The 15,349-nt window shown below is 48.4% G+C and overlaps 1 protein-coding gene across 3 annotated transcripts in view; it reads left to right on the top strand.

Moving 5' to 3' along the window:
• Window positions 1-10,571: 10,571 nt before the first annotated feature.
• The window catches only part of Tnk2 (tyrosine kinase non receptor 2), a 40,057-nt gene continuing 35,279 nt past the window's right edge, over window positions 10,572-15,349 (top strand). The window contains exons 1-3 of one of the 3 annotated variants that reach the window (XM_052157844.1): window positions 10,572-10,769; window positions 10,853-10,897; window positions 12,000-12,212. The gene's annotated coding sequence lies outside the window, so the exon portion shown is untranslated. The remainder of the gene's footprint in view (window positions 10,770-10,852; window positions 10,898-11,999; window positions 12,213-15,349) is intronic. The other 2 variants (XM_052157843.1, XM_052157845.1) reach the window with 2 other exon arrangements.

Below are 15,349 nucleotides of genomic sequence, written 5' to 3'. Positions count from 1 at the left end.
CTTGACAGACTCATTTCATAGCAAAACTGGGCATGGAGTTCTTGTGTACTTGTATGTCTCTGCCAGACCCTCCCCCACAATCAACCTCACCAGAGTAGTAGCTGTACCGATACATTATTGTTTGTTTGTTTGTTTGTTTTTTGGTGGTTCCCCCCCACCCCACCCTCCCTGAGACAGGGTTTCTATGTATAGCCCTGGCTGTCCTGGGACTCACTCTGTAGACCAGGCTGGCCTCAAACTCAGAAATCTGCCTGCCTCTGCCTCCCAAGTGCTGGGATTAAAGGCGTGTTCCACTACTGCCTGGCAATACGTTGATCTCTTGATAGACATTCTGATCAGCTCCTTGTCCTTGTGTATTTTTTGGAGACAAACCTTCTCAAAAAAAAAAAAAGAGTGCTCACTGTTCTTGCAGAGGACCAGAGTTTGGCTCTTGACAGCCAGGTGCTGCAGCTCAAAGACACCTGATAACTCCAACTCCAGGGGATACGTTGCCCATTTCTCAAGTCCATGGGGACATACAGAATGAAAAAAGATTTGTAAAACAATGCTAAAAAGATGGGCATGATTGAACATGGCTTTTAATTCCAGCCAATTGTGGGTGAGGCAGAGGCAGGAGAGTGAGTCTCTGTGAGCTCAGGACTAGGAAGAGAGATGCTATTATCTCAAATACATAAACAAAAATTTTAAAAAGACACACCAGAAGAGGGAGTCAGATTCCATTATGGTTGTGAGCCATCGTGTGGTTGCTGGGATTTGAACTTAAGACCTCTGGAGGTTTTTTTTGGTTGGTTGGATTTTCGAGACAGTGTTTCTCTGTGTAGCCCTGGCTGTCCTGGAACTCACTCTGTTAGACCAGGCTGGCCTGGAGCTCAAAAATCTGCCTGTCTCTGCCTCCCAGAGTGCTGGGATTACAGGCGTATGTCATCACTGCCTGGTGAACTCAGGACCTCTGGAAGAGCAGTCAGTACTCTGGAGCCATCTCCAGCCATAAACAAATAATCAAACAAATATAAAGCAATGGTAGACAAGAAAACTGGAACACACAGAAGGGCGACTGCCCAGTGGAAGTTTTGCTTGCCGTGTAGTCAGAAGCTAGTCCCTGTGATTGGTTATTTGTTCTTAGAAATCACCATCTGCAGCATGGCCACAGCAGAGTTCTCAGGACTGCCTATGTTGGGTCACCTGTGCTCCATAGCACTGAGCTTGTATTCATGCCCTCATGCTGCCTATGGGTGAACTGGAGACATCTTGGGGCCGGGGGTGGGGCCCAGCCTTGGTTTTGATTGGTGAATGGCTGGGCAGTGGTTCAAATCCCCAGCTTGCTCTTAGATCTACTTAGGCATGCTGCCAGTATTCTGGGTCTGGCCAGCAAGAACCTGTGTGAGCTGGGAGGGTCTGTCTACTCTGGAGCATATCTCTACCTGGGAAGTAGCTTCTTCCCTCAGCCTGAAAGTCCAATTTCCCAGCCTAGGATGACCTCTACTTTTTCTTTTGTATATAAAAAGCACCAAAGAAGTTGGCGCTGTTACTTTTATTGGTGGTACCTCAGAACTGGCTTTCTTGCCGTCATGGACTCGTCCAGTGCTTTCAATAAGCGATTAATATGCCGGGCAGTGGTGGCGGCGCATGCCTGTAATCCCAGCAATCTAGGAGCCAGAGGCAGGCAGATTTCTGAGTTCAAGGCCAGCCTGGTCTACAGAGTGAGTTCCAGGACAGCCAGGGCTACACAGAGAAACCCTGTCTCAAAAAAACCAAATCCAAAAAAAATAAATAAATAAATAAACAATAACCAACCGATAAGCAGATAAAACACAGGACACTTTTGTGATCTTTTCAGCAGAGGTGCTGCAGATGACCTGCCTCCATTTACCCTGCAGACCTTCCAAACCTGAGTGCATGTCCTGATGTTCCCAGCTGGTGCTCCTCTTGGTGTCACCATCTGACCACCTGAAGTCACTGCTACTAAGGTGTCTCGGATGGTGTCTTAATTATTGCTGTGAAGAGACACCGTGACCATGGCAACTCTCAGCATTTAATTGGGGCTGGCTTACAATTTTAGAGGACCATTATCATCAGGGAGGGAAAGTATGGCGGCATCCAAGCCTTCAGCATGCTGGAGAAGGAACGGAAAGTTGTACATCTGGATTGGCAGGTAGCAGGAAGAAAGAGTGAACCATTAGTCTGTCCTGAGCTTCTGAAACCTCAAATCCCATCCTTAGTGACATACTTTCTCCAACAAGACCACACCCACTCCAACACAGACTCTAATAGTGCCATTCCTACGGGGACTCATAGGGGTCATTTTTATTCAAACCCCTCATATGGCTGAAGTAACACTCCAGGAATCTGCTGCCTTATTAGAGACATGTTTGTTCTCACAGAAGTGATACAGGTCGGCGCCCTCAGTCTTGGGTTCGTTCACCTTCCTGTTTTCTGACATGCTAATTGCCGTGGTATTTCCTAGAGGTTAACTCACAGACCTGTCTTGGCTCCTATCTTCATACTGTTGACCCCTGGGTGCCAGATTTCCCACTCCGTTATTACTGTGATGAGTCAATCCCATGGGTCTTACCCTGCTGTGATTTCCCAAACACATAGGGATTACCAGGGAGCAGTCGTAAGGAGTAAGAGAGGGATGTGATGAAATTGGGGTTTAGGAAGATTAACAGTAATTAACAGGGAGGCCCAGATCAGCAGGGTCATCCAAAGAACACTCACCTTAATGACACGGTTCAGGGGTGTAGCTGAGGCAGTGATACCTCTCATAATCCTTACATTCCTCTGAGAGAGGATCTGAGGAACAGGCTGGCTGGGCTGGAGAAAGCTTCTTTTCCACGACACATCTGGCATTTCAAAGATCTGTGGTTACCATTTGAATGAGGAAGCTAGGATTTGGGACACAGGGTCTCTCTAGGTGGACAGAAACCAATGAAGCGAAGTTAGAAGCTGGTACCCTGAAGAACTGAGGCGCTGCTACAGTGCAGAAGCAGGAGATGGGTAAAAGAAGCTGCCCAGAGAACCAGAGTGGTGGCGCACGTCTTTAATCCCAGCACTCGGGATGCAGAGGCTGAAGGATCTCTGTGAGTTCGAGGCCAGCCTGGTCTACAGAGTGAGTTCCAGGACAGCCAGGGCTATACAGAGAAACCCTGTCTCGAAAAAAAACAAATCCAAAAACAAAACAAAAAAACGAAAAAAAAAATTGAGGAAAGTTGAGCAAAGAAAGGAGTTTCAGGTACACAGGTGAGAAAACAAAACAAAAAACCCAAAACCTAAAACCTTAGCACTAGGTAAGTGCTTACTGCCGCTGAATGGGGTCCACAGGAAGTGGGGTGCAACGGCTTGAGAGTAGATGAAGTTCTAAGGAAAGCTCTCCATATGATTACTTAGTCTTGATTTTCCAGAAGTTTGTTTTATTTTGTTTCTGATGATGTGGTTTTCATTTGAAACAATTATCTCCTATAGTTTTGTTGACCTCAAACTCCCTGTGTCACAGAGGATGACCTTAAATTTATCCTCCTGCCTCTACCTCCCAAGAGCTGGGATTACAGGTAGGGCTCATCACGCCCAGTTTTCTCAGTGCTGGAGACTGTGTGTTAGGCTAAACCACATCCTGACCTCCTCCTGATCATCATATTGACTGATACTGCTGGAATTCAGCCGGACAGCTGGAAGAACACGAGCCTTATTCTGGATGTCCACCAGGGGGCGCCAGAACGGAGGACTCCGTGGTACTTCTTTAGTGGTAGAGGCCCTGCTGACCTCAAGATTGGAAAGCTTTGAGTTCTTCTGGCTCTTTCTCCCGCTGGGCAGAGGAGGCAGGCATGTGGGAGACGCTGGCAGCAAACCGATCCTCCTATGCCCTAGTAAGGTTTTGAAAACTGAACTGCCCGGGAGCGTGTGAACAGGGCCTGCTGAGCAGATCCCTCAGGAGCGCTGACCTAGTGAGACACAGCGTTGAAGACACGGGCTGTTTTTGGTTCTGGGAGGACATGACGTGGGTTAGCAGACATCCCACACCTATGGAACCTTCAGAATACATCCCTTTGCCAGGCGATGGTGGCGCACACCTGTAATCCCAGCACTTGGGAGGCAGGTGGATTTCTGAGTTCGAGGCCAGCCTGGTCTACAGAGTGAGTTCCAGGACAGCCAGGGCTACACAGAAAAACCCCATCTCAAAAAAACAAAAACAAAAAACAAAACAGGGGCTGAGGAGATGGCTCAGCAGTTAAGAGCACTAGTCAGTTCTTCTGAAGGTCCTGAGTTCAAATCCCAGCAACCACGTGGTAGCTTACAACCATCCGTAATGAGATCTGATGCCCTCTTCTAGTGTATCTGAAGACAGCTACAGTGTACTTACATATAATAAGTAAAGACATCTTTAAAAAAAAAATAAAAAAAAAATCTTAAAAAAAAAAAAACACCACAGAATCCTTCCCTTCACCTTCCAATTCCCTTCTTGACTCCACGTCCTTTGTTTTTGTCCAATACAATCATTCATGCTGATCCCAGCATCTCACTTCCCAGTGACCTCAGTTAATACTTGTTCCAAGCCCAGGATATAGAGACATAAATATCTGGTCTCTCTACCCCCTACCCAGTTTCACCAAGCACCGTCCATTTCTGGTAACGTGCTGGAATCACCTGGGGGAGCTGTGGGGAAGGACAGCAAGGCAGCTCCGGAACAGAGGCAAGGCGTGGGGAACCCACAACTCCCTGAATTTACAAGATAAAGTGAGAGAACCAAGTCCACATGTTGTCCTTTGACCGCCGTGTGTGTAAAAGTTACACACACACACTAAGAAGCCATAGACGTTGAGTTCTAATTGAGACACACAAATTTAATGATGCTAGTGTGATCCTGTGTATCATTGTGGGTTTCCCCATGATATGGGCTGGAGAAATGGCTCAGCAAATGAGAGTATTTGTTGTTCTTTTAGAGGACTCAGGTTCAGTTCCCAGTACCCGCATGGCAGTCCATGACCATCCATACATTCAGTCAAAGGGATCCAACGCCCTCTTTTGACTTCCTCAGACATTAGGCACAAACATGGTGCATACACATACAAAGAGGCAAAACTCTCGTGCACATAAAATAAATAAGTCTAAAATAATTAAACATTAAAAAAATGCATTTTTCCATGGACCAGTACCCAAAAGTCTGGTGAAAAGGTCAGGTCTCATATTCCCTTTCAACCGACTGAATCCAAACCTACCTCTCCACAAGACGTCCATGTGACTGAGACTTGCTGGCCCAGGAGGTATATACATTTTTATATATATATACACATACACATATATACATATATACATACATACACCCACATTTTATATATAAACACAGTATATATATTATATATATACACATTTTATATATACACATTATATATACACATACATACACATTATATATATACACATATATACGTTATATATATACATACACATTTTATATATACACATTATATATACATTATATATATACATACATATACATTTTTATATATACACATTATATATACATTATATATACACACATACATACACATTTTTTATATATACACATTATATATACATTATATATACACACACAAATTTCCTTTGCTCTTAGCTGTGGTTCATGTCACAGCAGTGACTATCTGAAGTTTTTCACTGTGGCCTACAGAAAGAAACAGGTCTTACACCAAGATGCAGAACACACACACACAATGAATCAAAAATGTCATAAAAACAATATGCTCACCTCTGATCCACTCACCCATTCCACAGACATTCTTGACATCTGAGCTGTGTGTTAGGCCCTATTCCAACTGCGTGTGCACAGCACAAAAATGCCTGTTGTGGTGGAGCTCATTGTCTCCGGGGTGGGGAAAGGAAAGGGGTCAGGAAGTCAAAACTAAGCCGCAAATGTGAAAGGCATGTGGATGATTTGTAACTCTTCCTTTATTAAATAACGTCTTGAGGAAGGCATCTTGGGGGCTGGATATGTTCCAGGACTCAGATGCGAATATCGTTTAGAAAAAGACAATTTTTTGGACTTCTCTGAATCCATTTTTATACATTTTGAATTATTTATATTTATTATTATTTTTTATTGTTGTTATTTTGGTTTTTCAAGACGGAGTTTCTCTGTGTGTAGCCTTGGTTGTCCTGGATCTCATTCTGACCTGGAACTCCGTGCCTGCCTCTGGAGTGCTGGGATTAAAAACATGTGCTACCACCACACATTTTGTATTTTAAATCAAAAATAGAAACGAGTTCTGTTTTGGTATTTTATTGTCCTTTGATGTAAAAAAAAAAAAAGCCAAACTAATATACACTAGATTTAATTAATCTCTGGGTGGTAGGCTATAATAGTAGTTGTGCAGCTTCGCTCTAGTCAAACAGGAGGTGGGGGTGGGAGGAGGGTGAGGGGCGGACGATGGCAGCGGCGGTGGCAAGGGTAGTGGTGGTTGGGGTGTGGGTGGTGGTGAGGGGCAAACACACCCTGTTGCGATGCATCCTCTGAGTCTTGGCTGAGTACCTGTCTGCAGGTGTGAGGCAGGGTGCATGCGTGCGTGCGGGACACCCCTGCTTTTGCTTCTGGCTCACCCCGCAGGGCTACTGTCTCCCAGTGGAGATTCTCCAGGGAGCCACCAACACCACCCTTGAGCAGCTTGGCACACTCGGTTTCCAACGAGACCCGACAGGCCCTTCTCCCTGCAGAGTCACTCCGATGTAGGCAGGTCTGGAAAGACGCTGGTTCAGGCAACCTAGGAATCCCCGAGCCTTCAGCTTCTGATCTGAAGCTGCTTTCCTCCGTATGCCATCAGCTCCTGGCGGCAGAGCAGTCTCTAGCCACTTGAACTGCCTGCCATCCTAGGATGATATGGAGACAGAGACGGCCTCAGAGAAATCTCCAAGTGCTGTTCCAGCACTAATGGCCCTGGTGGGGAGCAGGTCCAGTCAGAAAGCAGCCTCCGGCTCCTTCTGCTCTCCAGATTGCCTTGAAAGGGTGATGATGGCCATGGGTCTTGCTCTTGAGGGCAATCTGATGAGAGACGGGAGGACGGGAGCAAAGGCTTCCCTCAGAGAATCGCGTTGACCCCCTTGTTCTGTTTGTTTTAGAGCTTGATTTACTGGTAGGGGCATTTGGGCCAAATCCGTTGTTTGCATCTATTGACCACTGAAATCTCGTTAGTCCTGATGGTTTTCCGCAGCCAGCTCCTGCACTGGCATTGTTTAATTGCCTGAGTGGTTCCGAGAACAGATTATGCAGTCAGACACGTGGACGTGATTTCTGGCTCTGTGACTGTGGACTCGGAGATTCTGAAAAAAAAAAAAGCCATTTAGTCGCACAGGGCTTCAGTCCAATGGCTGTACACTGAGACATGTTAACACGTATTCATTGCTGCGGGTGACAGGAGAAGAAGGAGAGTGTAAGGCAACGCTCAGAGCCTCTGCAAATCTTAGCCACTGTCGTCAGGAGGCAAACGGTGTAAGGAAGTTTGGTGCATTGGACTCTTTTTTTTCCCCTGTGCCTCTCTCACTCAAGGGTGAAGACCCCAGCTGAGGTACAGAATGTTCACTCCTTAGCTCCCAGGCAGGAGAGTGGGCTGTGTGACGTGATTCAGCATGTCTCTCTGTCCATCTCCCAGAGCAAGCCACGGTGACCCAAATCCACCCAGATTAGGCTCCGTGTGGCTTATGTGACTGTCCTATTCACTCACTCCCGTGGCCACAGCCTTTGATCCCAATACTGGACAAGTAAGTTCAGAGCAGACCCGAGGCCGATGTCTACTCCTTAAAAGCCCAGAGATGCCCCGAAGTCAGGGTCGAGGGGGAGGAAAATTAAGCTTATTAAAGTGTTTACCCCCAGGAGATGAGCGGAGCTACTGTCCCCCAAGATGGTTAAGTGCACAAAAATACAAAGCACTATTAATTAATTAATTAATTAATTAGAGACAGGGTTTCTCTGTATAGCCCTGGCTGTCCTGGAACGAACTAACTCTGTAGAGTAGGCTGGCCTTGAACTCAGAGATATGTCTGCCTCTGTCTCCTGAGTGCTGGGATTAAAGGCATGCACCTCCACCTGACAAAAAAGAGCTTTTATAAGTGAAGAAAAAAAGGGCAGACCTGATCTGGTAATGAGCAGAAAGAGTCTTCCTCATCCAGGGCCGGCATCTTTTCTTTCCTTTCTTCCTTTCCTTTCCTTCCTTCCTTCCTTTCCTTTCCTTTCCTTTCCTTCCTTCCTTCCTTCCTTCCTTCCTTCCTTCCTTCCTTCCTTCTCTTTCTTTCTCTCTCTCTCTCTCTCTCTCTCTTTCTTTCTTTCTTTCTTTCTTTCTTTCTTTCTTTCTTTCTTTCTTTCTTTCTTTCTTTCTTTCTTTCTTTCTTTCTTTCTTTTCTTCCTCTAGTTAAGCTATGTTACCTTTGGCCTTGCTGCCTGGGTGATTTCCTGTAACTCTTTAGACACACATATTACTTCCCTGCAAGTTAAAATTCACAGCATTTTGCATGTTTTGTTTTGTTTTGCTTTTTTGGTTAGGTGAAACCCAGGACTAGAATAAGGAGCAGCCTTACACATTCTGACATTATCTCAGGGTTACAAAATATGGAGTTGGAAAACTTAAAGTCTGCATATCTGTCAACATCTTAGTTACTTAGGGTCAGTTTTTCTCAAGAATCTAGAACACAGTACAGCAAGTCCAAGGTCAACCCACACACACACACACACACACACACACACACACACAGAGACAGCCACTTACCTACCCTGATGGCTGATCCCTCATCGCTACTTTACAATGTCCACTTTAAAGATGAAGCAGAGGCGGTCCGGGTCTCTCTGTGGCTTCTTGCCGTTTAGGCTTGCTTCCACTTGGGCTGGGGTCACACTGCATTGATCTTGGGGATCCCACTCTCTTTTTTCTTTTTGGGGGAGAGGAAAGAGAGGACCCAAGACGGAGGAGCAGGTAGGGCGGATGCTGGCACCGCTGGGGGGCAGATTCTAACCAAAGCTCCCATCAAAAGAGAACTAGCAGGAGACAAACCCCCCTGTTCTGGAAGAGCCTCAGTTGGTCCCCGGCAAAGAATACAGGTCCAGTTTCTTCTGCCTGGCGGCTAAATTGAAGCAGAAGCAATTGAGAACAGATAGAAGTGAGTTTTCACTTCTCACAGGGTAAACTTGCAGCAGCTGAAATGCCTCTTTGAATTTCAAACATTCGGGAGACAGCAGCAAGGAGTGTCACAAGTTCGAAGCCAGCTTGGGCTGCTAGTGAGACCCTCCCTGTATTAGTATGTTACATTGCCCCTTATTCCCCCTCAACACCGACATCCCTAACCCTAAATTCAGACTCTAATTCCAGGACTTGTTCTCACTTGAATTTATTAATCGATGGACCATCCTAATTTTGAACTTCACCTTGTTTTAATGTGTGTGTGTGTGTGTGTGTGTGTGTGTGTGTGTTGGGGTGAGCACAAAAAGGGCCAGGGCCCTTTAAGAGGGCGGGGCGACCCCAGTGGGCCCCACCCCCCGGGGCGGCGCAGGCGCGCGCGGGCTCTGAGAACCCGGCTGGAGGGCCGCCGGCTCGCGGGGCCGCAGCACCTGCGGCGCGGCGGCGGGGTGGCCGAGGTCGGCTGTGGGAGGCGAGGGCGGGACGCCGGGCCCGCTCGGGGCCGAGGCGGAAGCCGCAGGGCGGGGGCGCGCAGGGCAGCACCATCTGGAGGGGCGGGAGCGCGCGGCCTCTGGGGGGTAGGCGCGTGCGCGGCGCGGCGGGTGCTGAGGGTCGCCTGCGGGGGGCGCAGGAGGAGCGTGGCGGGCTGAGCCCCGCGCTGCCGGAGCAGCAGCCGGCGCGCGTCGGGCGGCTCAGCTGGGGCCCGCAGCTTCTTCGCGGGCTGAAGCTCGGCGTGGAGGAGCAGGGCGGGGTGGGTCCGGCCGTGCAGGAGGAGGGCGGCGTGGGGCTGGGGGTGCAGGAGCGGGGCGGCCGCGGTCACGAGCCCAGCCTGGGGCTGGTGTGGGGGCCGCCCGACGCCGCGGACTGGAGGCACCCGGCGCGCTGGACGGGCTCGGCCGGCGGGCCGGTGGCGCAGGAGGAGGGCCTGGGGCCCCGCAGGCAGCAGCAGGAGAAGGGGGGAGGCGGCCCCGCAGTGCAGGAGCGCGGCGAGGCCCGTGCCGGGGTGCAGGAGCGCGGGGAGGACAGCCCACGCAGGCTTCTGCGGCAGCCGGAGGAGCTGCCCGAGTTGACGGACGGCTCCTGTCCGCACACGGAGGAGCTCGAAAGTTCGGACGAGCGCAGCTGGGAGAGCTGCAGGCATCTGGGCGGGGAGGCGGTGGTCCTAGGAGCATCCCTAGCGAGTGGGGACAGACTCGAGCTGCTGGGGAGAGCCAGGCCTGTAGGGCCCCGGGGGCCTGAAGGAGAGGGGCGCCTGGGGGTGCAGGAAGCAAATTGGCTACCTGGGGTGCAAGAAGGCCAGGTAGTGTGGGCTGTTCAGGAATCATATCTGAACGGTAAAGGGTCCCCAGGGGGAGAGGGATTCCAAGAGGGACACAGGACTCGCAGGCGCAGACGCCGAAGGAGGTGGTAATCTGCAAGCTGTCTTGCTGGCATCAGGGTTGCTCTAGTGCCAAGAGTAATGCAGGACAATGTAGGGGTTTGGGGAGCAGAAGAGCGCTGTGAACCTGACCTTTCGAAGCCATTGCTGGAGGGTAGGCACTGGCCTGCAGGATCCTCTCTGCTACCTCAAGTCTGAGCATCCTCGAAGCTGCGTCTGCCTGGGGACAGCTGAAAACTCAGGTAGGGAAGGCCAATTTTGTCATCGGAGTAGATGTGATTAGAAGCACCAGAGAATGGGTTCCAAACATCCCTTGTCCTCTCAGGTTGACTAACTTGGGGAGCGCGCGTGCGGGAACACACACACATATGTAAGTAGCAGCTGCTGTAGTGGAGTAGTCACCTCTTTCAAGTCTAGACTGGATGCGAAACCATTTGAGTGGCTGCCTGGTATAGGCAGAGGGAAGAAAAGGTAGGCTAGCCCCAGGGCTATAGTCGCAGGGACAGTGTCTCCCCCCCCCCGCCCCCTCCACCTGGCTGCTGGTGGAGGTGGGTGTGTCTCTGTGCAAGCTGTTGTGCAACCTGCAGCACTGGCCTCACGTCCTCCCAAAAGGGGAAATGGGTAGGTAGTGTTGCATTAGCTGTGCCTTATCTTGTAGCCCTGATGGTCACGTGAGTGTGGCTGCCAGTAGTGACTTGGGCACGAGCCTGGCCTGCGCCTTGCCACACGGTTTTGTCACGGTTGATTATGCTGTGGGCTCAAAGCCAAGGATGGGTTAGAAGAGCGGAGAGCAACTGGCGAGGTCTTCGTTCCTGAATGGAATGGGAAGGGAGGGTGTACCAGCGGCTGCGGCCCAGGCCTTGACCTCACCCTGGAGGCTGGCGCATAGAAGCTTGGGATACCCCATTAAGACCTCCTCACATTCCCACGGTGACTCGTTCTTGGCTCCGCCTAGAGGTGGAGCCTACAGGGCAATGGCTAGATTTGATTTCTTGTTGACACATGGGCTTGGTTGACAGCTTGCAGCCTCTTTCCTTCTCTAGCCTTGTCAAGAGTTCTTGCATCTCCAGGCCACCAGTGGGATGGGTCCAGAATTACTGTCTCAGAGCCTTCCCCGGGAACATCTCGGCCCTAGCCTACCATGCGTCTGAGTCAGATGGACTCCCCTACCCAGGTTCTGAACAGGCCTGGGTGGAGATAGGGTTCTCCTGTGGGGGCAGAAGAAGGGCTAGTGGTGGCTAGGACTGCTGGAGGAGCCGGTTTGCCGACTCTGGCAAACCCAACCCGTCTGTCAGCTTCATCCCGTGCCAGTCACATTGTCTCTCAAACATTCAGACACCGGAAGTTTAGCTGCTGTGTCCACGGTGCCAAGCTCTCCCAGAATGACCAGCGCGGTTCTGGCTCGCTGGTTTCAGTGGAGAGAATTCTGCTCTCAGTACATGTCTAAGCATACACCTTCATACTTCCTTTAGGAAGCCTTTCCTGAACTTCTGGATGAACGGGAGAGTGGCTGTCTGCTCTTCAGGACTCCCTGAGCGTGCTGTGCCTAGGGTTTTGTGTAAATGGAACTCAGTTAGTGACCCTTTAGAGTCTGGCTTCTTTGGAGCAGCGTCCCTGATCACGTCTCACCCGCGGAGTTGCGTGTGTCATCGCTTCATTCCCAGTCATCGTCCGTGGTCTCCTAGGTGTGTGCCATCGCTTTCATATTCTTCCCCGGGTCACGGGTGGGCTTCCGATGTGGGATTACAAGCATAGCTTCTCTGAACGATCGTGTTTGGTTTTGTGTGGATATAGGCTTTTATTTCTCCCAGGTAAATTCTTAGGGCTAGAATGGATGGATTATATTGTAGGTGAGCATTTTAACCTTTAAGGGACTTCTAAACTTAATCACATAACCCATATTTACATTTAAATAAACCAGTTAAAAATAAATTTGAGTAAAAAAAAAAATCTTTTTTTTTTTTGGTTTTGGTTTTGGTTTTTTGAGACAGGGTTTCTCTGTGTAGCCCCGGCTGTCTTGGAACTCACTCTGTAGACCAGGCTGGCCTGGAACTCAGAAATCCTCCTGCCTCTGAGTAAAAACAGTGTTTTAAAACAAATGAGAAAATAATATTAAAAATAAATAGCAATGGCTGGCTTTGGTGGTATGTACACGGAGGCCCAACTCCTTGGGGTGTTGGCAAGAGCCCAGGAGCTAAAACCCAGTGTGAGCAACACAGCAGGACTGCAAAGACCTCAACCTCCCCCAGCCCCCCAAAAACCTACAGGACAGGCTGTTTTTTCAAAACAGTTGAGCAATTTTGTACACCTACCATACATTGTTTTGTAGTTCCTTTAACTTTAGACAATCTAGGAGGTCTGCAGTGTATGATTAGGGCTTTAATTAACACCCTGAGGAGTGACTAACGCTGGGCGTCTTTTCATGTGGTCATTTGCCATCTGGGCATTTTTGGTGGGGTATCTGTTCACATTGTTTGCCCATTGTGCACCCTTCTCATAATTTAAAGGATCTGTAAAATATTCAGATTATAAGTCTTATCAAATGAATGGCTTGGTGTGTTTTCTCGTAGTTTGTGGCTTGTCTTTTAGCCATCCTCTTTCTCCCAGCTTCTCCCTTCGGTGTGCTCTGCCGTAGTGACTTAATTGTATTTACATTTTTTTATTATTCATTCATTCATTCATTCATTCATTCGTGTGTGTGTGTGTGTGTGTGTGTGTGTGATGTCAGAGAAGAACTTTTGGGAGTCAGTGATCTTTCATTATGTGGGTCCAGAAATCCAACTCAAATGGTGGGTGAGGCATGGTAACAAGTGAGCCATCTTACTAGATGTTTCGTTTTTTTATTTTTAGACAGGATCTTATGTATTGCAGACTGACTTCAAACTCCCTCTGAGGCTGCGGGTGGCCTTGAACCAATCAGACGCACACTGGTTGGAGACGGCTGGCCAGAGCAGGCTCTCTGGCCTCCCGTGGGATCTAGAAATTGAACTCAGATTGACTTTCAGTTCTCGGGCCTGCCTGGGGACTGAAACTACAGAGGAGTACCACACACAGGGGCTCTGGAGTTGGGCCCTGAGTCCTGAAACCTCTTGAAACTGGCAGCTTTTAGCTTTTTTGGAGGGTCCACTTTCTCGGTAGTGTCCAGGTCATTGACTAGCAAAAACAGTTTTATTTTTCCTTTTTGACCCCTGTGCCTGTAATCTGTTTCCTTTTCTTGCCTGTTTGTAATAGCTATATCATCTGGTATGGAAGAATGGCTGCCTCAGAGCTAATCCCTGAGGAAACATTTTAAGTCTTTCACCTTCAAGCAAGCTGTAGCATATAGGTTCTTCATGTACCAGTGCGTCGGCTTGAAAACTCCTCCTGTGCCTGTGGATGAGAGTCCTTTGCTTGCTTGTCCTTTGTTTTCTGAGACATGGTTTCTTTGCGTGGCCCTGCTGTCCTGGAAGTAGATTTGTAGACCAGGCTGGCCTTGAACTCAGATCTACTTATCTCTGCCGCCTTAGAACTGGGTTAATCAGAATGGTGGGTTGGGCTGTTGGACTTTAGGCCAGGTGCTTTGTGTCAGTCAATGGCATTTCTGTTTTGATTTGTTATCATGAATTACATAATAGTGTGTGTGTGTGTGTGTGTATAATATATATATATATATATATATATATATATATATATATATGTACTACTTGTAAATAATTTGTTAAGTTTTGTTTTTTTTTTTTTTTGATTTTTGAGGTTGGGCATCTACAACCCAGACCGGCCTTGAACTTGCTAAATAGCGTAGGCTGGTCTTGGAATCTGTAGAACCTCCTGCCTCAGCTTCTGCTTCCCTGGTGCTGGGATTATAGGTATGCACTGCACGCTGGGTTGCTAAGATATTTTGTGGAGTCAGGTGTAGTGTTGCATGCTGGTAAACCCAGCACTCAGAATGGAGGCAGGAGGGCTGGGCCAGCCTTAGCTATGTGTGGAGCAATACCCTATGTCCAAAAGAGCTTGTGTGTGTGTCCTTGGTTTTTTTTTTTTTTTTTTTTGGATTTTTGAGACAGGGTTTCTTTGTGTAGCCTTGGTTGTCCTGGAACTCACTCTGTAGACAAGGCTGGCCTCGAACTCAGAAATCTGCCTGCCTCTGCCTCCCAGAGTGCTGGGATTACAGGCATGTGCCACCACCGCCCGGCCCAGATAACTTTTTTGTATGACTGTGACATTCATAGTATGCATCTTTTACTCTCTATAGCTTACTGTCCAGTGATATTAGAGTAAGAAATGATACGCTTTCATCTCTCCTCTCTTTGAAACAGTTATGTTGCAAAATCCATACCACACTGATACTGGCTTGTTTAGACATGCACCTTAACTTTTAAGCTACTATGAGTAATAATAAAAAAATAATCTAAATAGTTCCTGGTGAGAGCAAGTGCTTCCCTGGACTGTGGCCTTCGTATCCTTTGGGTGGTCCTCTCTCCTGGACCTGTCAGTTTCTTCACGTGTGTGAGAGCCATGCTCAGCAGATTCCTGAGGGGACTGTCGGGCAGAGACCTCTGGTGCTGCTTCCTTTCTAGCACTCTGAATTGCAAGCACTGTACCTTCCCTGGGGTTTCAGCTCCATCTTCTCAACTTAGGACATTTTTTTTCCTCTTCGAGTTGATAAGGCTAGCTGCCCATTATGTTCTTTCTTCTTAGATTTTATTTTGTTGTGTGTGCATTGCATGAGTGTTTTAGTGACATGGATGTATATATACCACATATGTGCCTGGTGCCCAGCAGGAATCAGAAGGAGGCGCCTGATCCCCTAGAACTAAAATTACAGACAGTCGTGAGCTGCTGT

This window comes from Apodemus sylvaticus, chromosome 15, assembly GCF_947179515.1.
Source record: "Apodemus sylvaticus chromosome 15, mApoSyl1.1, whole genome shotgun sequence".
NCBI classification, from domain to species: Eukaryota; Metazoa; Chordata; class Mammalia; order Rodentia; family Muridae; genus Apodemus; species Apodemus sylvaticus.
The sequence above is the reverse complement of the archived record's forward strand: the minus strand, read 5'-3'. Positions and strand labels throughout refer to the sequence as shown.